A 22,507-nucleotide genomic window follows, 5' to 3' on the forward strand; every position below is an offset into this window, starting at 1 on the left:
TTTCACCTCCCTCACTGTAAAAAAATTTCCTCCTTATATCTAGTCTAAATCTACCCTCTTCTAGTTTAAAACAATTACCCCTGGTCTCATTGCAACAGGTCCTGCTAAAAAGTTTGTCCCAGTCTTTCTTATATGCCCCCTTTAGGTATTGAAACTCCACTATAAGGTCTCCACAGAGCCTGCTCTTCTCCAGGATGAACAATAGCATCTCTCTCAGCCTGTTCTCATGGAAGAGGTGCTCCATCCCTCTGATCAATTTTGTTGCCCTTCTCTGGACTTGCTCCAACAGGTCCATGTCTTTCCTGTGCTGAGGGCTCCAGAGCTGGACACAGTACTCCAGGTGGGGTCTCACCAGAACAGAGCAGAGGGGCAGAATCACCTCCCTCGACCTGCTGGCCATGCTTCTTTTGATGCAGCCCAGGATATGGCTGGCCTTATGGGCTGCAATCGCACATTGCCAGCTCGTGCTCTTTTTTTCATCCATCAGTACCCTCAAGTCATTCTCAGCAGGGCTGCTCTCAATCCCTTCATCCTCTAGCCTGTATTGATACCAGGGGTTGCCCCAGCCTGGGTTTGCTTATTCAATAATTTCCTTATTTTTTAGTAAATTTGAAAGAGTGCATTTATGTGTGCTCAATGTGTATGCAAGAGTACTACAGTAATGTCCGTTATGTGATCTTGTTATCCTTTTTTCTTCTTACTCTGAACAACCTGTCAGCAATTTGAATTTGTAGGATTCTACATTTCTACTATTTAAATTCACTTGAAAGTGGAGTGTTTTATTCTGGCAAGTCTCTTAATATACCTCTTACTATAAGGTGGAATTTATCTGAGGCTGAAAAAGCAGTCTGCACTTGAAGCATGCTTTGAATTTAGCAGAAAGTAGCAGGCAAAAGGTGCTTAAGCTTCTTGTTTTCTGTGAATCTTCTAATATTGCCCATTCAAGTCTTCCATGTCATGGGTGTTGAGGATGCTTGGTTCCAGGTTTACTCCAAAACAGGTTGCAGAAATATGCACCCTAGAATCTAAAGAGTCACAAGTGCTATTGCCTCTTAAAGGGATACTTAACTTGAGTACAAGTTGTTATAAATGTCTCTCTCAATCACTAATATCACAGTGCTGTTGACTCTCCGCTAAGTCAGGGATCTCTGCACTATACTGGATCATGCAGTATAAATATGATGCCATAACGTAATATGAGCTAAGTTATTTTTCTTATGTTGAAATCCATTTTTAACTGTTTGATTGTATCAGTGAAAGTTGATGGTTGTCATAAATATCAGTCTATCAGATTAGTTCATGAATGTGTTCTTCCTTCATGTATTATGCACAACTCAAAGTCTGTGTTTATGAATCTGAGGGAAACATTTACTTAAATAGACCTATTATTGTTCAAACGACTGTGAATGTTAATGTTCTCTACTTCTAAGACCTTAAAAAAGAAAAAGGGTTTGCCTTGGCCTTTGTTTCTGCTATATGCAACAAGTTTCAATAGCTTCATTAACCTATGGAAGATGTTTATAAATTCCCATGCAATTGCTTTGCTCCCTTGCCCTTCATTTGAGTGTACTCTTAATGAGGATTAGCTCACTACTTTGTGCTCTGAATGTCATCTGTTCTAAGTTCTGCTGCCCAGGACTGAAAATAAGAAAAGATTATTTACTTTTGATAGATAGTTCAAACAGTCCCCTACCCAACATTTACTCAATGCTGCTAAAGGTTCCTCTGAACTACTATTGAATATAATCCTGTTTGACCTTGCTGGGCTCTCAGGGATTTTTTCTTCTCCCCTCACCCCAACTCTTAGAAAAAGGTAATCTATGCTATTCTTGTCCTGCGCAGTAGCTTTTTCCAAGTCCCAAGTGCTATATAGCCCAGTGAAGTTTTCGTCACACTTGGCTCTCTGTGGTGTTGTTGATGTATTTTCTTTTTTTTTTTTTTTTTTAAATATATATATATGTATATGTTCTGACTTTGATCTCCATTTAGTTTATGTCACTGCTTTCTTTTCTTATAGTAGTTTGGAAACTATGTCATGTCTGTCATGTCGGACAATTGTTACTCTTCCGTAATCATCTACCCGGTCTATCTGACACTGGCCATACAGTGGCTTTTTCATTGACTAGTTTATGGTCTTTTAGTAGCCTATATCTAATCTTGATGGTTTAGTTGTTTTTATCCTAGACCCCAATAACAGTCATATCTTGCTAAGGTTGTGATTATTTCCTTTTTCCCCTTCGAAATTGGGGGACCGGGTCATCAACCTTGCATTGATCATGGATTTATTTTTTTTATTCTGTGATCTTGTGTTTCGTATGCTTTACTGAAAAAACATAGGATCTATTTGTTACATTTTATGTAAAATTCAGCACTCCTCCAATTATTGAGATAAAATAGGTTCAGAGACAGCTTCTTGTTCTGAATATACCAGGAACTGCTAAGAAGACACAAAGTACAAAAGAAATAACTATCCCATTCTGCAAGCCCTCTCTATTTCTAGTGCCATATGCAAGTGTAGTTTAAGCCTCTGAAGTTATCCCTTACTATATTTGGCAATTTTGACTCTGATAGGGCTTTTCATAACTTCTTGCTTTCGCTTGGGCTACTTCCTTGACTGTGGATGCAACAGCTATTACAGTTGATCAGAACTGAGGATTTTGACAGAAGTATGATTATTCAGTTACCATTTACTTCCCTATACCTGCTTGACTCTGAGTAATAATCTCTGATATTAGCAAATCTGCACATATTATATATATAAGGCAGCCCAATTTCAGGTTCTGATCTACTAAATCTATTGACATGGTTGTTTTCTGTCTGAATCAACCACCTTTCATTTTTTGTGGTCAGACTGACAAGGCAGTGGAAAATCCATCCTAGGTATTTAGCAGGTGATTTATAAGCACTCAGTAAATGATGTAGGGCCTGGCTCTGAAGTATATGTGTTTGCCAAACCTGTTGTTCACAAAGAAATTTAAAAGTTTACAGAAAAGAGGAGGCAGACAGAAAACTAGGAAGCTTCAAGAAAGTATCATTGGATGGGAAAAAAACAGGCATATGTTGCTTGACTTGGCATTACATTACTTTTTAAATGATTATGGAGAACCCTCTGTTCAGTGTTCTCAGCCTGTTTTATTATCTATTAGTAAAACATCAATTTGCGTTCTCCATAGCTTAACCAGGTTCACAAAAAGGTAGAAGTCCTCAGAGACTTCGTAGTGTTCTTTCCTTTAACATTTACACTAACTCCTGGAAAGTGCCCTTGTGAATTACTCTGTAATTATAGTTTGAAGGAGCCGAAATATCAGACTGAGGTTACTTTTGTTAAGCTGTTAGCTGCATATAAGAACTAGGAATCTAAATGTTGTGGGTTTGGGGTTTTTCTTTTGGTGTTTTTTTTTGTTTGTTTGTTTGTTTGTTTAAAGTTCTCCATTTCAGTGCTTAATGAAGAAAACAGCTAAAACCATCTCAACAAGGTGACAAGAATTGAAGATGAACTTGAGGAGTCACCAAAATGCTATTGCTGATTAATTAGATTTGCCATAAAAGCATCCTGATATTATTCTCTGCCCTAGCTAAAAGCACTAATAAAATATGAAGACTGACAATTTCCAAGATAATATGTTTGAAATGCAATCACAAGGCCTTCATTCTCTGATCTGTTCATGTACAGAATTTCTCTCTGCTGACATGTCTGTTTAATCCTTTATTCACATAGCTTTGACCCTACTAATCTCTGGGATCCAATTAACATCTTGTAGTAGGTGTTTGCTATGTGTTGGGGATACCTTGAAGAGATAGCTCATTAAAGTTGCTTTAAGATGTTACTGCATAGAGAGAACAGGGAGGACCAGCCATCAGCCCATGGGCTATTTCTATCCCAAAATGTTTGACTCTGCTTGCTTCTGCTGCTTTTCCATGTTCCTTCAGATAAGCCTCCGGAGCAGGCTGTCAAGATAGCTACCAACTTCCCCAGTGTACCTGTGGTTGCTCTTGATGATAAGATGCACGCATTTATTGCCTTGGGACTAGGGGTTTTGCCCTGCCAGTGGTGCCGTACAGAGGTGAGTTGTCATTGCCAGCACTGTTCACCAGGATGCATCCTAACCTTTTCCTGTGTCATCTGGGCTCTCAGACAAGCGGACAACTGGGAGGTGACTGTTGTCATGTCCTGACAGCAGAGAAGATCGGCTGTCTGCGAGAAAAAGCTTCAGATGCAAGCATGGTGCAGTTGGATCCTCACACATGCAGTTTGGTGGTATACTGAATTTACACTGTATGGAGATTGAATTGTCCTATTGTCGTGGTTTAGGCTGGGCTGGCCACTTATTTATGCACTTAAATGTCTCTTTGTGGCAGAAACCTTGGCTTTGTAGCCACTGTATCAGAGGCTGGGGCCCAGTGGTGCATTCTAACAGTGAGGCTACTTTAACGGAGTTCTTGGCGTCTCTGTTACAGGGTGACACTTGCTGATGTGGAGTCTAGGGTGATTACCGTGAAATGTAGAATAGGGAAAAGGACACAGGCTGAAGGTGTATCATCTTTGTACCCTGAAGGGTGGCATAGCCTCTTTGGTTGTGGTAACAAACACTGCAGTAAACTGCAGGCTGTCCTAGTTAGACTTGATGCATAGGTATGGCTTCACAGCATGTGCACTTTGCATGAATCTCTGTTCGTGTTCCCTGCGTGGATAACCTTCTTCCTGTTCTTTTCTCTTGCTCAACCAGTTGCCATTATTGATACCTCCAGCTCAGCATTTCACTTCAGATGTCAGTGCTGCTTACCTGCAGGGAGTCTTTATCCTCTAGGATTACACAGATTTCTACTTAATCAGGTGTTGTTTTATGTCAAGTCTTCAATTGAATTTATTCTTTTGCAGTGAAATGATTATCCCAGTTATGTATGAGCTTTGAGGAGGGCACCCATAGAGCCGGTACTTTGTAGAGGGTTAATTTCATCATAATTTAGAGGACTTTCATGTAGATGTCTGCACTAAAACAAGTTTAGATTTCTTTTATAGTGAGTGGGGAGAAATGAGCGCTTCAAAATTCATTTGCTATTTTAGATGAACATTCTTGAGAATGTTCTATTTCTTGTCTATTTGGTATAAAAAAAATCTGGTAGGAGTTGGATAGTGAAGGACATAAATGTCTGCAATATATCTGATTATATATGTCACTTCTGCCCTTGGCTGCTCTCTGTTATCTTACATTTTAAATTTATGAGAGTCATCACACTGAAGAAAAACCTACCTTTGAATTTTCTAGTTTACGTTGGTATTCCCAATTAAATTGTCAATTAAGCATTGTATGTTCACATGTTTATTAAGTGTGTTGCTGCATACTTTTATGTAAATAGTAGTAGTTATCCAACTTAGTTTGCTTTATCTGCTTGTGTTTGCATCCTATATCTGTATTTTATTAAAAATACTTAATCTAACCAGTTTAAATTTCTTATTGGGCATGAGTAAATCATTAACATGGTTTTCCAGTCTTTAACTGTAAGTTGCAGCTAGTGAGAGAACTGTTTGCTTAAGATATGTGAAGTCAAGTGCCATGTCACTGTTTCCCCCTGTGCCAGCGTCCCCCTCCCCCCCCCCATTATTTCAGCCAAAGTTTTCTTTCCGGCATTATTTATACTTAAACCTGGAGTAATGAACTAAATCAACGTAATTACTTATGGAGTAAAGTACTATCAACATGAGTACAGATGGACAAATCCATCTATTCTGGAACTGCAAGTTTCTCAACTTGATGTATTCAATGGCTCATCGAGATCTTGCCCTGCTTTTCCAGCTTTTTCAAATACACAATGTCACTGATTATGCATGAGAAGAACAAGAAGTTCACCTATTTGTCATATGTCTCTTTCTGAGAAATTTAAATAGCTATCCAAAGAACAGAAGTTCATGATAATGGTAGACTTCAGTTGTTGAGGAATAACAGCGTGACAGGTCATAGCAAGCCTGAATGGCATTGCAAAGCCACACTGACAGCTTTGCTTTTGTTTCAGAAGGTGGAGGAGGTACAGAATGTCACTATTTTAGGTTATATTCTCACTCCATAGGTAAAATGCATGGAGACGTTTAAGTGACCTATTAACGTGTTGGAAGTGTTTCTGAAACAATAGTGCTCACAAACCCACAGAAAGGAATAGAGTAGCAGAGTAAAGTTAATAAACTTTGGAAAAATCCATCTTTTCGAAATGACAGACAGAGTCTCTTGGGAAAATCATCTAAGTAATAGACCTCTCTCTTCATATCTTCCCTAAATATGTTATGAGAAAATGGAATATGTTAAAGAACCAGTAGCCAGCTATCCTAGTGCAGAAGAAGGGATATGAAGCATATGGAGAGAGGTTGGGGTTTTTTTTGTTGTTGTTTTGGGTTGGGTTTGGTTTTGTGTTTTTTTGGTTGGGTGGGTTTTTTTTGCGATTTGAGTTTTTTCAATATTTCCACAGTGCTGCCTGTGGAATAAATTTTGCCTCAATATATTTTGTGTGCTCTTTTTGAGTTCCTGGCAGTTCACCTTTCCTCCATCATTTCTCAAGTGTAATCACTAATGATTGAGAAGGTACTTCCATTACTTCTTATGTGCTTAAGAAAAATTTTTCTGCATCAAGAGTGTATTTGAGGGGCAGAAGAAGGGCTAAGGGCAACAATAAACAGATAGATGAACAAACAAACAAACAATATAGGAAGGCTAACTATCATGTAAAATGCCTAATTGGCAAGGAAGATGAAAAGATTCTAATACATTAATGGAAAACAGGGAGAAATAAAGGAAACTATCCATCACTTCAAACTGGAAGAGCAAATGATAGCAAACCTTTGGTTTGGCTTTCAGAATAAAGACACATTGTAATTAGATTTCTAAAGTTTTAATTTTTAATACAGGCAGAGAAAGAATACATTTAAGAAGCTTTAAAGAAAGAATAATTTTAAGAGTCTTTCATTAACTTGGATGTTTTTAATTGGCAAACTCTATAAAGTATTTTTTTTCTCAAGGGCTTGAAAAAGTGAGAGGCACTTTTTGAATCATTAATTACTTTTGAGAAATGATGGAGGACAGGTTAGATCCTAGGGGACTGAAGAACAAACAGTATATAGCAAATGTAGTTCAAGGGTGAGGAAAAAATGAGCACAATATGCAGTACTAGGGAAGAAAAAACCTCCAAATGAATTATGAATCAATTTATTGTACCTAGAGGATAATTAAATAAAAAGAAAGCAACCAGATGAATTTGACAAGAACAAATTGCGTCAAAGAAATCTGTTTACTTTCTTCAACAGAAAATCATCATCTAATGGATAAAGAAAGGAAGAGCAGTCTGTGGTAGTTTACCCAGGTAAGAATTTTGATGTCATATTAGGTGACGTGAGCAAACAAACTAATGATATATTGACCAGGTGAAACTGTTATGCACTATATGTGCAACTGGCTGATCCCCTGCCCACCACCCCACTATCTGTGGGGTTTTTTTCAAACGGAAAGGGCATTCAGTAGGATCCTGCAAAGGGTTCTTTGGTGCAGCTCTAGCTAACGTTTTCAAGTTCAGTTTTGTTGATAGAATAGAGCATATACTTAAAACGTCTCTGAATTTCACTGTGTTAAGAATATTTTAAATGTTATAGGAAAATACCAGAATAAGCTTTGAGAAATAATGAGCTGACAAATCATGGCTACTGCAGTGGAAGATCCCAGGACTTGCAGCAGATAGCTAGCCACATGTCTAGAACAACAAAAAAAGTCAAATAAACTTCTCTTGTTGTAGGAGGGAAATCACAGATCTTAAACTGAAATGAAGTAGCAGGAGTTTTGCTTGTAACACATGGGAATTATTATTCTCTGATGTGGGTGAAACCCTCAACTTGAATAGTATTTTAAGTTTTAAGCATCACCTTTGAAGGGCTGTATAGGCAAAGTGAAGGATGTCCAGAAGAAAAGAAATGCAGCAGGTTTGGAAAACATTGAAACCCTGAAGGAATTCAGCTCTGGTAAATTTAAAAGGAGGAGTATGATCTCTTTTGCAAGATACACAAACCCCTAATAAAAAGATGAGAATTACTTCCCCACACCCCAGTAGTACCAGAAATAAACAGGAATAATTTGTAGGTGTTGTTAACAAATAAGGAAACCGCTTTTAAACGGTGAGGCTCATCAAACACTGGAATAGCCTACCAAGAAAGATTGTGGAACCTCCTTCAGTTCATGCTGGATGGAGTTAAATTTAATATTGGTCAGAGATGGTCTATGTGAGCTTCCTTTCCTGCTGGAGGGCAGACTCATGGATCTTGAGACTTCTTCTAGCCCTACCTTACTGTGTTCTTTCTTATTCATAGCTCTAAATGTGCATCTTCCCTTTCAGGAAAAGCTCAGTTTAGTTGAAACTACTGACAGGACTTTTGTAATGAGAACAGTATGTTCAATAATTCAGAACACAGAATGAGATGTGTGGGATGACTGCAGGTACATTGCCATTGCAGTCAGCATTTATGCAGGAAAATAACTCATGTTATCAAAGACTCCATGGAGATTTAGTAAGAAGTTGATAACCAACTATGTAATTTTACCTAAATATTAAAGATAGGTAAATTTCAATGGAACAGACAATGGAAAAATATTTATTATATTTGGATTTGACCTTTTCCCTCTGTAATTTTTTCCATGCAAAAGAATAGCATGAAAACTTGGTAAAATTTTTTAACCTATATTTTGCTATCTATTGCTGATATTGAATATTTCTACCTGAATTTAGGTCAGGTAAGTATACAGAAAGAAATAGAACTTAAGCTTATTAAACAATGTTACTAGTATGTTTTGCATAATTTGTTTTGGGTTTACATTTCAGCTATAGCAGTCTTTAATGAAAATGAAAATTTCAGGGATATCTTAATCTGTTATACTAGCCAGCTAGAAATAAATCCTGAAATATTGGGCTGAATGCATTAATCTTTCTTTTCCCCTTGATATTTCAATTGATTTGGAGTGTGTTGACTTCAAACAGAAAAAAACCAAACCAAAATAAAAAAGTGCCTTTGTGAAGATTCTAATGATATTTCTGAGAGCTACTGGTTTTAAAAAAAAAAGCTAGGGAAATACCAGAGAACTACACAGAGGATAAAAAATGTACATAAGTACATATTAAAATTTCAAACACATCTACAATTCCTGAAATAAATTGAAGAAATGCCTTTTCTGTCAATCTGGTGGTTTTATACTGGAGATAATGTTCCAGGCACCTATTGGAAATGCTAATACTAAGTATTTCTCTTACAGGAAGAAACTATAAGGTACTGAGCAGTTTTCATACTAATGATACAGGCTCTGTCTGCTTACATATTTGGATTTTATATTACTTCACCATCTGGACTTGTAAATAATGTCTGTGTCTCTGCGGAAACAGAGAATAAGAAAACTCCCTTTGAAGGTGATTTCGTGTTAACCAATATTTTTCAAAACGCTCCTTCCAAATTAATTCAGTCAGTTCATACCACTTCACCCCAAGGCTGCGAAATCCACCTGGAGATATCCACATTTTAGGGTCAGTTGTGAGGTATAAATCAATAAGGACTCAGTCCAGTTCATTTATCTTCTACTTCCCTTTGACTCATCAGCTTCAGGAGGAAAAAGAAAAAAAAAGAAAAAAATTCACTACTTCTATGCAATCTCCACAAGCAGTACCCTCTTCAAATTACCACAAGTGCCTAAAATTTGGCCCACCAGTCTATCGTTACTTCAACGATAAAATGTCTTTTGGGAACGCTTTATTGCAAATGGGATTAAGGACATTTTTCTCTTTAAAAATGTATACCTAGTGAGCCAGAGTATATATTTCAGTTTCAGAAAAGTCTGAAGAACCCATGTATGCAATTCCATGGCTGCAACTTGCTCACCAGTAGATTGATGTAAGGAGATTAACGGTGTAACTATACTCCTGTGTAAAATAGCTAATGGAATCCCTTTTCCAATTGTGTTCTAAATGTTGTCTTCAGAAGTGCCAGGCTCTGTTATTATAGAAAGGGAGAGAACCCAATGGGATGTAACACTTACTAGTACTGAATGTTGGGAGGGAGTGGATCCCATTTAGCAACTTTTCTTTGTGCTATGCAGCACTCTCCTCTCCCAGCATCTCAACAGATTGTCAAGGTGCTGTTAAAAGTGCAGAGTAGCAGGCTTCTTACACTTGGACAATACATATGTAAGGAAATTTTCTCTACAGACTTGTTGCATTGGTACTAACACCACTGGAAACTGAGGATTGTGTGTGTAGGGTTTTTTTTTAATAGGTGTTTCTAAGTGACAAAAACTTCAGAAAAGGCAAATGAGTTTTAACCTGGAGAGACGCAAGGTGCACCATCTTCTCAATCTTTCTATTTTGGGGGGAGTCGTATTGTTACTGTACATATATAAGTGGACTGCTTGACTGCTAGTCTGTTTCATCTCTTTCGTGATTTTTTTTTTTAAACTTGTCTCAGAGAATAGTTTAAGAAGATTAATTCTTGTCTCCCAAATCCAATTATAAGATCACAATACTTTGAAATTTTCCTTCACTTTAGATAGTTCTGTTACTGTTGTCTGTATGTCCATTTCAGACTTAATTTCTCTATAACCGCATCTTTAGAGGATTGATAAATACTAAACTCTTTAAGATCTTCTTCATCTGTTACTGTTCTGCATATTGGGACCTACAGGAAAGATGGGGAGGGACTCTTGTATCAGGGAGTGTAGAGATAGGATAAGGGGTAACAGTTTTAAATTGAAAGAGGGTAGATTTAGATTAGATATTAGGAAGAAATTCTTTACTGTGAGGGTGGTGAGGCACTGGAATGGGTTGCCCGGAGAAGTTGTGGATGCCCCATCCCTGGAGGTGTTCAAGGCCAGGCTGGATGGGGCTTGGAGCAGCCTGGTCTAGTGGGAGGTGTCCCTGCCAATGGCAGGGGGGCTGGAACTAGAAGATCTGTATGGTCCCTTCCAACCTAAACCGTTCTATGATTTCACTAAAATGCTATCTTTATATTTTATTTTATACTTTATACTTTTAATTTATTTTTGATTGGTTACAAGCTTCTGGTGTTAATTTTTGGTCTTGATTCTAATCCCGAAAGCAGCTAGTGACTCAGCTAATGTATATGAGAGAATTAATTTTGATTCTGTAGTTGCAGAATAATTGGTCTTTTTGGGGATGTAAGCTTACAGGCATTTTTCAAGAGGCTACTCTGGTTCCCAGGCATTCTCACAGTACTTGTGATACAATTTTCTTTTAGTCCCATCAACACTTTGCACTGTACTAGCAATTATGTGCCAACTGAGCAGTTTACATAATTGCATATTCAAAAAGACACCCACCCCCCTACTTCCCCACACCCCCCCCACCCCGTTTCTCCAACTTCACGTAGGAATTGGTGTTATTTGCAACCCAGTCCCATTCAGAACCCTGCCACCAGGCATCCAGTTAACATCAGTTCATCACATAACAAACAGGTTTTTCCTAAAGTGAAATGAAGAGGAGTTAATTACTAAACAGATTTGACATTTGATAGGTTGACCATTAGTTTAAAACACTCGCTGTAAAGTTTTTAAAAATATTGCATTCAAGCCTTTTCTGGAGACACTTTGAACCTGTCTTTCAGTCTAATATAAATAGTTGAGATCAGCCACAGAGGCTAATTGGAAAAAAAGCTTCTGGAAAATCTTTGCATGGCGGGGTGATATCTACCATGTAAATAACTGTTTGAAAAAGTTTTTCATTGCAGAATAAGAGCTGTTCCAGAAGTTAGTGGCCAACCATATTTGTTTTGGCTGATATGGTGGCATATTGGTGTAAATGACTGCATGCTGACTTCTACGAAAACTCTATGCATGCATTACAGGAGTCTCTTCAAATTGTCTAAGTTTTCATAATTGAGACTGTTTCTTTTAGTTATGTTCAGAGTTGGACTTAATTTCTCATTGTGCTGTTCCAATTAATGTTAAAACCTTATGATTTGAAACACACAGTTTTAGTTCATTTTCTTTTCAGATAGTGATATTCAAAAGAAGCATGGCCAGCTGGTCAAGGGAGGTGATTCTGCCCCTCTACCCTGCTCTGGTGAGACCCCACCTGGAGTACTGCATCCAGCTCTGGAGCCCTCAGCACAGGAAAGACGTGGACCTGTTGGAGCGGGTCCAGAGGAGGGTCACGAAGCTGATCAGAGGGATGGAACACATCTCCTATGAGGACAGTGTGAGTTGGGGTTGTTCAGCCTGGAGAGGAGAAGGCTCTGGGGAGACTTTATAGCAGCCTTCCAGTACTTAAAGGGGGCTTATAAGAAAGATGGGGACAAATTTTTTTAGCATGCCTGTTGTGATAAGACCAGGCGTAATGTTTTTAAGTGAAATGAGGGTAGAATTAGACCAGGTACAAGGAAGACATTTTTTATGATGAAGGTGGTGAAACACAGGAACAGGTTGCCCAGAGAGGTGGTAGATGCCCCATCCCTGCAAACATTCAAGGTCAGGTTGGACGGGGCTCTGAACAACCTGATCTAGTTGAAGATGTCCCTGCTCATTGCAGAGGGGTTGGACTAGGTGACCTTTAAAGGTTCCTTCCAACCCAAACCATTCTATGATTCTGTCTTTGGTATTTGCTACAAGGGGACTAAGATTTGGTAAGTAGCAGTTATAGATCTGGACATGCTTTGGTTTAAATTACTGTCTCTGGATTTGTGCCTTGATAGATTGTTTTCCTTAAAATACCTTTTTAATGTCTTTAAGATGGCTGAACACTGTGGACCATATAGTGTCTACAGAGGATGACTGCCCTCCTTGTATGTGAAGTGGGTTGGAGAAAGAGGAAGAGAGGAAGAAACATTTGCTTAGCATGGTTGGCAGTCATGGGCTGGTTTCTGGATGTCCATTGTGATCTGATGGTGGTTGTGGTCTTGTGCATCTCCATCCTGCTTAACCTCTGAGAGCCTTTATGCAGCACTGCTGACTTACTGCTTTTTCTTCCTGTGTTGGGATGACTGGGGGCTTCAGATCAGTTCTTTGTCTTCCTGCACTCATTACCAAATGGCTTTGGTCTGTCCTTTGTTTTCGACTGTCCTTTGTTTTCCTGCTCTGGGTGTTACTGAGAAACTATGTGTAGATATATGTGCTGGGATCTTTGTGATGGTCTGTGTAATCAAAACGTACCATCCTTTTATCCCTTTCTCGTTCCTTCCGGTGCTTCTACACTCATGCACTCTCCATTCCTAAAAACTTTAGCATTTCTGTTACAAATCTCTGCAGAGTCAGAAGAAATTGTCCATTTCCCATGTATTTGGCTTATTTTGCAGTGAAAACTTGGTATGGGTAGCTTAGCAAAAGTAGAATGGAAATTGCCAGGATAGATTAGTGTTCTTTGAATTTCTTAGTTCAACAGCCATAAAAGGAGCCGCAAACAGTCCTTTAGCTATTGGATATATAAGGCCCTAGGAGACAGCTTGCTTTGCTGTGCTTTTGGCAGTGTTCTTCCATCACCAGAGAGCGTGTGGAGAGTGATACATGCAACTAACACCCCATGGGAGCACAGGACTGCCAAGAGCTGGTGCAAACACAGGAAGCAGCTGCTGGCAGCCGCCTATTTCTCTCTGTGAAAAAGAGATACCATGAGGTACCAGAAAATAGAAATCTTTGTCTTCTCAGCCTAAAAATACTTCAAATGCTGGAAGGTGGCAGGTCTAGCATTAGGACTTCCTCTCTCCTGCTATTGCCTTAAGACTTACTTTCTAGGAAACCAGGAAGAAAGCTCCATAAATAGAAAATGAGAAAGAAAACTGTAGCTGTCAACTCATCTGTGTTGCAGTGGTTAATGGCACTATGGATCTCAAGTGCTGGCTTCCTCTTGAAAAACTGCTAATTTTGTGTGATCATGCTCCCGCACTCTGCCCCCCCCTCAGGAAGGCCAGAGTGTAGAGAAGCTTAAAAATAGTAATAATAAAATAATTAATTTAGAAAAAGCTGAAGGAAGAACAGAACAGTGAGATGTCAACAGAACAGAGATACCAAAACAAGAGAGGTACAAGCCATAAAAGAGAAGACAATATAACGGTGAACTCAGAAAAGATAGGAAGACTCATATTACAAAAAAGGTCAAAACAATTAAGCGGGAAAGGAATTAATCCATGGAAGCATTATAAATTATAATGCAAGGACATTTGTATGATGAAGAGTAACAGTCAGAACAGCTATACCTACGCAGCACAACACAGATACTTCTCAGGCTCTGAAAGCATTATGGCCACATCAGCATGTGCCTGTGTTCATTAATGCAAGTGTGGCATGGTGCTGAGGTGGCTGCCACGCTTCCAGGCCTGGAGCTGGCTAACTGGCAGGCAGCGCGTCTGCACGGCGCCTTGAGCTGCATCTGATGAGAGCAGAGGCCAAGGTTGCCTGACCCAATCTAATACAAATATAAAGAAGACGACTAGGAAATTACCTTTCTGCAGAGTTTCAGGGGATAAGGAAGAAGAAAGGAAGGAACAGAAAGAAAAGGAAGGGGGAGGAAGAGAACAGTGGAGATAGCTAGGGGGGGTTGGGTCCCTGGAGTAAAAAGCAACCAAAGCATGTGGTGCCTCCCACACATTAACCCCAAAAACTCACATCCTCCTGCCATTTCTTCCAGTTTACACTACTCTTTTGAAGCTGCCTACTTGTGAAGGGCTTTGCAGTAAATGTAAAAAGCAGTGCAAAGGGGATGGCAAATATTTATCCTGGAACAACTCGCAGTGGCACCGCTGTTCCTTCTGCGCGATATAAAGAACTGTTGCTATTTTCAAGCTGAATCTCACTCTCATTGCTGTTAGAAAGAACTATAACTATGGTGTTTGATATTTTTAAAATCCTTATAATATTGAGTGTTACTATAGCACACTTATCCTGTCTTTTAGAGAGTGGAATCAAGACAAAGAGAAATAGATAGTTTGTTCAGAACAGAAGTCTGCCACAGAAAATATTTCATTCCACAACTCCATGGTCTTAGTCTGCTGTCTCCTCAGCAGAGATCCATATGGGCAGTCCTCCTCTCATCAATCCCCCAACCTAGTAATAAAAAATCCCAGACAACTCCAGCTCTTGTGTCACAAACTCAATATCCCACCTAGCACGGGGATTCTGTGACTTTCTGCTGCACTTGGATGGGTGCTGTGGAGGAATGAAGTACGGCCCAAGCAAAATGCCACAGTGAATTGAAATTCACGTGGCAGAATGAACTAAGTTAGCAACATAGTTTGGTGCTGAATTAAAAATTAGGGTGAGTGAAACTGCTGCATACAGTTTGGACTGTCATGCATTTTAATATTTAATTCAGAAAGCCTTCTTTTTAAAGTTTCTTCAGTTAATCTTGGAGAAATAAAGGACAAAATCAAATGCTGGCCTGCTACAGAAATTTAGGTAATAGCTTGTTTCAGAGTTTCTTTCAGTTCTGTTGTGAAGAATTTGGCTTCTGAGCTGCAATTAAAAAAGACTTTTTTCCCCTGAGGCCTCAATCTGGGTGAACTGATAAAAAATAAGGGTTTTTCTTATTACTTTCTTATTTTTCACTTTTAATTCACAGTTAGCTTATTTTTCCAATGATAGCTATCTCCAGAAGTTTCTGTAAATCACTCCAGAGTCCTTTTTAAAAAATGAACAGAGAGTTCCAATATTGTATGTGAAATATGCAGTATTAGAATTGTAATAATTCAACGGCTGATGAAAAGTAAAAAGGATTTCATCTGTAAATGTGGAGAAAGTGAAGTAGAATTTTCATGAACAAAATGGAAAAATTCCATTTATTTCAAGATGAATATTTATCAGAAAATGAAAATTGCGATACCTGTGTACATACATAAGTCATTTGAAAGAATGCTGCTTTGGTTACAGAATCAAACAGACAAAGTTTAGACATACTAAATATACAACTGTAATCTTAGTGTTACTGTTTTTTAATCCATCTCCTGTATACTGAGTGAGGTGGGGACGCAGAGGAAATTGTATGTGATTTTGTATCTGAAGATCATGTGTCAGTGTGTCTGTGCAAGGGGTAAAACACCCAGGGAAGCGTGAGAAATTCTGAAAAAAAGAATAAGCTCAGTAAGCAGTATTTATCTGAAGTCTTAAGAGCCTATCATGAGACCAAAGCTAAAGTTTTCAACTAAAACTATTCTTTTTCTGGTTCTGAATTTTGTGAGACAGAATGGCAATCAATTACAGCCAAGAAAAATAATATAAAAAGCCTTTTCAGTGGGAGCTTTACTGTATTTTCTCAATCACTGTTCTTAGCATTAATCTGTCCCTGACTTCTAGTTCTGTCTCGTTGTTCCACTTTAGAGAATGGTGCCTTATCTATAAACTGCTTGTGGGAAACAACTGTCTACAGCAATGTGTGTATTGGATGCTGTTGTAATAGCTTTTACTTGATAGGGTTAGAAGTATTTCGATTAGCCACTGTCTTGATGTATGAAATACATTTTTTCCTCTTAAGCTTTTATCGTATTTACAAAGCAAAATGTTAGAAGGAAAATAATTTGTATTAATGTCATCCTTATGCGTCTGGTTCCTGATCCCTTTATTCTCAGTATGAAAGGAGTATAGTCAGAGGATCGATGATTTGACAAATCTAATGTAATATAAAATCATGTATTGAAAGCTACACCCTGAATGGAATCCTTGTAACATTTTGCATGCACACCGATGCCACCTATATTTAATTCTTTTTTTATCGTATAATCACGCAGTCTAGCTTCATTTGAAACTGTATCCTTGAGCAAAAACATTGGTGATCACCCCAGCTTGGAATGTGTGAAGAGGTGAATCCCCATGTATCTGAAAAATCAAATTCAGCTTTCCTCTTTCAACCTTGAGAAACTACATTAAACACATTGGAGATGTAAAAAAATCTGCAACAAAGCAAATGAAGGCGAAGTTGGCCCACAGAAAACTGGACAGGAAGAAAGTAAACAGGACTTTTCAAGCAAGGCAAGAAGAATGGTGAATACTAGACTTAAAGGCAGTTTGTAGTGCCCTTAGGTTTGCAATACACAACAGGAAGTTATGAACTACAGAGGGCAATTCACATCTTTTTTGCTAATGAGCAGCAGTTGAAACTAAGGACTTCCACCTATATCAGGTAGAATTTAAGGACTTGAATCTTAAACTGTGCTCTGAAAGGCCCACTGCCCAATTGAGAGAGCACTTCAAACTCAGGGAATTTCTCCTGGAAGGTCCCTCCCTCTGATTCTGCTCTACATGTGCCAAAATGTCCTGGTTTCCGGTTTGCGGATCACCTAGGTTATGCCGGTCAAAATTGTCTAAGAGGTCTGGCCTGAGTAGAGGACTTAGCGCTGATATAATACACGAAGAAGTTATAAGTTACTGTTTAAAAAAAAAAAAAACACAAACAAACAAACAAAAACAAAACCCAAAAGACGTTGTTTGTGACGCTTGATACCAACTGTCTTTTATGTAATGGTAGTTAAGTCTTTTGCCCAGCAAGTAAAAGCCCTAGGTTGAATGTCTTCCTCTGCTTATAGTTGTTTGGATCCATATTTTTAAAATCTCATTGAGCAGTCAGTGTCTTAACCATAAGGCCGTTGACTAATAGTCTCTTGTTCTACCTAGGTAGTACCTTCCAGTCCCCGCATTGAACATGAAGATGGGTTGTTGTGCAGGGGAGAGTGCTAAATTCTTGGGTTAAGAGGGACACTGAGCAAGAAGCAGATCAATCTTGAGTAAGCTGAGTGGTTAACGCAGTTACCTAGGAGATGGGCATGTTCCTGCTTGCTCTCCCACTTCTTGCTCTGTTGTCTGACAGAATGGAGGTAGATGCTGACAGACAATATTGGTCTGTGACTACAGACTTAAATCAAGGTTCCTGGAAGAAAAGGGGTCTGGGTTTCTCATACACTAGTGCGTTAGCCCTTTCTTGCCATTGAGATACTGATAACAGTCTTTTTGAAGCAATCAGCTTCAGTACTATGAATTTTGTATTCCCAGGGATGAGCTTATTCCAGCTCTCCTATGCCTCAGGATGCTCAAATATATAAAAATCTGTAATTTTAAAGCCAATGTTGTTCCAAAGCTTAAGTTATCCAAACTGCCACTTCTGGACAAGACAGAGGTGTCTAAGAATTCTGGGGTTGCAGTCATCTGATTTGTAAACATCTTATTATTAAATCTAGTCTTGTTGTCAGGAAAGACATTATTTATCTATATGGGTTTGATTAAACAGAAGATTGATTTTCAAGCAAGACATTGAGGAATCCTTTTAACTTTCCCATTTTTTGCAAAAGAACTTTCCTTCTGTGATTTGTTGTGTCTGTGTGTCTCATTAAGAAGAGAAATCCTTGTTTATCACTGTTTTTTCTCCATGTGCCCAGAGGGTTTGGGCTGAAAAATAAATTAAAAAATATGTTATCTATATGTTTTACTTACAGGAATGATGATGCATTGGTTCTTGAGCTACAGAAGAGATGAACAAAATATTTGTCTAATTTGTTTTCTTTTCAAATCTGCCTATATGACTCTACATAGTTTATAGTGTTCTTAAACTGTAGTCTATGGGGACGTGGAAAGTAATCTATGATTGAAATACATGTCTGTCCATCTGTCTATCTATCTATATGAAGTAGCAGTATCATGACAGTGTTTCCAATTAAATGGTAATGATACTCAGGAGTCTCAATCATTGTCTAGGGTCTTTAAAAACTTATGAATATGTCTATAGTATTTCATAGATTAAAGAGTTTCAGGCATCCTCATGAAACTGATGGTTAAACCTATGGGAAATTAAGGTTGGCCATCCCATCAGAAAGAGAGGGAAAGGCGGCCCACTGGAACTGGTAATGAAGTGTTGTCCCCCTTGAGGGTCCGTCAGTCCATGTTCTTGCTCACATGCGGCCTTCCAGCTGTCTTCCAAATATGACGTATAACTGAAGTGCTCCACTGTTTGGAGTATTTTCCCAGTCTTCTCCAGGTAGCATCTCTAAGCCATTTATATTTTTTTTCCAGGACTCTCCTTTTCCAGCCATTTCCTACCTTTCATGCCCTCCTAAATGCTCTTCCTTCATGGACTGTTGACTAAGCTCCCCCACTAGTGCAACTAACTCATGACTAAAGTAAACGCTGCAACTTTCCTCCAATACCGCAGGTCTTAATCTGGCCTTTTTCTGCCAACCCCACCCTGCCTCAGGACACACATGGAAGTCAGAATTCCTTCCCTCTTCCAACAGGAACAACTTTGCTTCCTGCCACAAATGGTGGGAAAGGGAAATGATAAATGCATTACATGTACAGGTACTCAACTCAGAGCAAGGATCTACAGTAGAAAATCAATGGTTTGGCTACAGCAGCTATCGTAGATCTTGGTGATGTTCATCACATCAGATCGACATTTGTAACCAAGTATGGGTTTCGGCATTAATGGTGACTGACAGTCTGTTTATCTGCAGTTATAAATTTAAGGCTCAGTTTGTGAACTTTTTATGTGTCTGTTAAAAACTTGGTAATCTGATAGGATTCAATAAAAGATAGAGAGGTACAGTCATTTCCCTGGTTCATCCTGCCAGCCAGACTGATATAATCCCCTGGATCTACACCAGGAGTGTAAAAATGACTGAGTTTCTCTCTGGCAAAGAAGACTCCATATGCTTTACGGACAGTAAAGTTCAGGGAGAAGATTATGTCAAGATTTATGTCTGCTGTTATTTAAGTTAATGAGGGAAATCTGTCTGGGGGGAATGTATGCATGAGATCCAGTTGAATTAACTGTTTTAAGAGCAGGATGGAAGCCTACCAAGTTGCATATGTTACTAGACTTTTTCTTCTACTGCTTGCAGTGAAAAGCAAAGTGACATTTCCTTTTCATCTTCTTAATCATACTTCTACTGAAGAAAGGAGAATTTCGGATGTTATAGGATTATGAAGAATTCCTTTTGCTTTAAGATTTTAAAAGTTAAGAGCCTAAAGAACCCACTCATTACAAATGGGAATGTAAAAGTCAGCTGAAGATGCCAATATGCTAGGAAAAATCAGATTAAAAAATGGAGCTACAAAGTCAGTGTACTTTTATAATGATGATGAATTAATTATATTAGTGCAGCCCATTAAACATTCCATTTATACATCAAAACCTTGGCAGGTGGAAGAGTTCTTAATCTGATGGTCTAATATATTTATTATTTATTTATTTATTGATATCAGTTTACATTCAACAGTGCATCTGTTCTGGGACTCTGTACAGATGCTTTCCTGCTGTCTCTTTGCCAAACTGGAAGTGGTCCCACCTCAACAGTGTGCGTACTGGAAGAGAAAACAATCAGGAAAAACTTCTGTTCTCCCAGTCCTGGGCAGGTACAAAGGCAGTCACTAAGCTAGCCTGAGGTCTTGTCAAATGCAAAATAACATTTAATATCTTGGGAGGAAAGAGAAGAATTAAATTTTAATCATTTACTGTATTCAAGCAGTGCATGGTTTCTTATCTTCGATAATTCAATAATTAAATGTGTGTGACATTTCAGAATAACTGAATCTACCAAAATGATAATATTGCAACAGCAGTACAGAGTTACATGCGAATATTGTGCCAGAAAGTCTCATGTTAGATTTTTTATGGTAACTGATTTTGTTAGTAGAGATACAGCGCTGGAAGCACCAACCAAGTTCAGGAATTCTCTGTATTGGGCACTGTTTGTTCCTTTTTTGAGATGTTGCACTTCTGGTTAACTGGTAACTGCTTATCAGTTATAATAATAGTGAGGTTAAGCATGTATCTCTTTGCAAGGTTGGAGACTTCTATAGTAAGGCATTTGTTATTCCAGAGTATTGCTAGCATAAATCGATGGGATGGACAAAAGAGGTTTTAATGTTCTGATTCAATGGGTAGAGTAGGAGGATATGCATATAGTCCAACTGTGGGCATCTAGGGGTAGTCTCCCTAGCCTACGTTTATTAGGCTCTCTACAGCGAACAGAGAAAGAAAGGGATATGTTCTCAATCATCATCTGAAACAGTCTATTTCTGTGCAAGTTCAGCAGACGGATTAAGTGGATTTCACAAGTCACATGTTATGTGAGTCCCAGGGCTAATGACTAAAATTAGAGCTCTTGGATAAAAGTGGATACATTCTGTGTAATGACTTCCAACTGAGAAACGGAGGGGGTTTTATCCAGGAATTTGTTGCTTTTTCTAATGAAGTTGTCAAAAAATAACCCAAAACAAAACAAACCCCAAATAAGCCAGCATCATTGAAATGGTGTATATTTCTGAAAACATAGAGATGACAGCACTCCAATTTTGTCTGAATGTGTTGTATATTGTGAAAGGTTTGGGGTGAGGGCATAAAGATCACTAGATTGCTCTTTGATTTAAGATACTTACATTAAGGCATAAAAAAAGAAAAAGGAAATGCTTCAGCATTTCCAACACATTTCCAAAAACATTTCAGCTGCCCCCAGAAACATGGTTTAGATAAATTTTTATTTAAGCTGGATTTTAAAATTTTGGAATTTTACTGTGATGAGACTTAAAAAAATAATCTTTGTTTTATTGATTTTCTCTATTCTCCTGTTCTAGTCCCACACTCAAAAATGACCCCACTCCCTTGAGCATCCCACATGAAAAAGCAAAAGCAAAAACCTCATGCCTTTCATTGTTTTTTCTTGAACTGAATCACACAGATATTTTGTCAGGCGTGGTCATCGTAGCTTAATTATTCTGCTGAGAAGTTAGCGTAAAAAGCAATAATCACAACTCAGTGAACTGGGTTTTGTTTTCAGCGTGTTTCCATCTAATGTTATCTTCATTAGGTTTCCATTTAATTGGAAAAGTAAGCTTCTCAATTGGTAATATGTCTGTGTTCTGAGCCCCTTTTAAATCTAATACTATATAAACCTCTGCTCCCTGTGGTCCAATAAGGGTCTGATTCTTGCTGTTGTCACAAATGTGTGTGCGCATTGCAAGGTAAGTTAATAATACTAGCTAGAAGCAGGATGTGTGAGACCTAGGAGCACTGGAATAAACATGGGAAGATGAAGAAAAGGAAGAGAAGAAGGAGGGGGCTGGGAGGAAGCAGAAGTAAAAGGAGCCAGAGGGAAAGAAAACATTGAAAAGTTGCTCAGAAAATTACTGTCTTGAGAGAAATTGAGAAATTGAAACTTGCAGGTGCTGAGGACAAGAAAGATGTAAGAAACCCTCAGAGTGACGTGCTTTCTTAGCAATTGTGGTACTACATTGACATTGATTTGCTGAAGGCTTTTCTAGTAGCAGTAAGATTAGGGAGCAAAGCTCACTTCCTTCAGCTCCTGGTTAAGGAAGAATGCATGTGGCAGGAGAAGGGCCAGGCTGATCACGCCTTCCCTTCTCAGCATCCCCGATGGTACTGGCAGGTAGCTGTGTTCCTTACTGTTCCTGCCATGATCCTGTTAAGTTGCTTACTATTTATTTTTCCTGGCTGTTTTCTATTTTATGTCACTTTATATTGTTTTTTTTTTTTAATTATTTTTTTTACT

Source organism: Larus michahellis, chromosome 2 (assembly GCF_964199755.1).
Source record: "Larus michahellis chromosome 2, bLarMic1.1, whole genome shotgun sequence".
NCBI classification, from domain to species: domain Eukaryota; kingdom Metazoa; phylum Chordata; class Aves; order Charadriiformes; family Laridae; genus Larus; species Larus michahellis.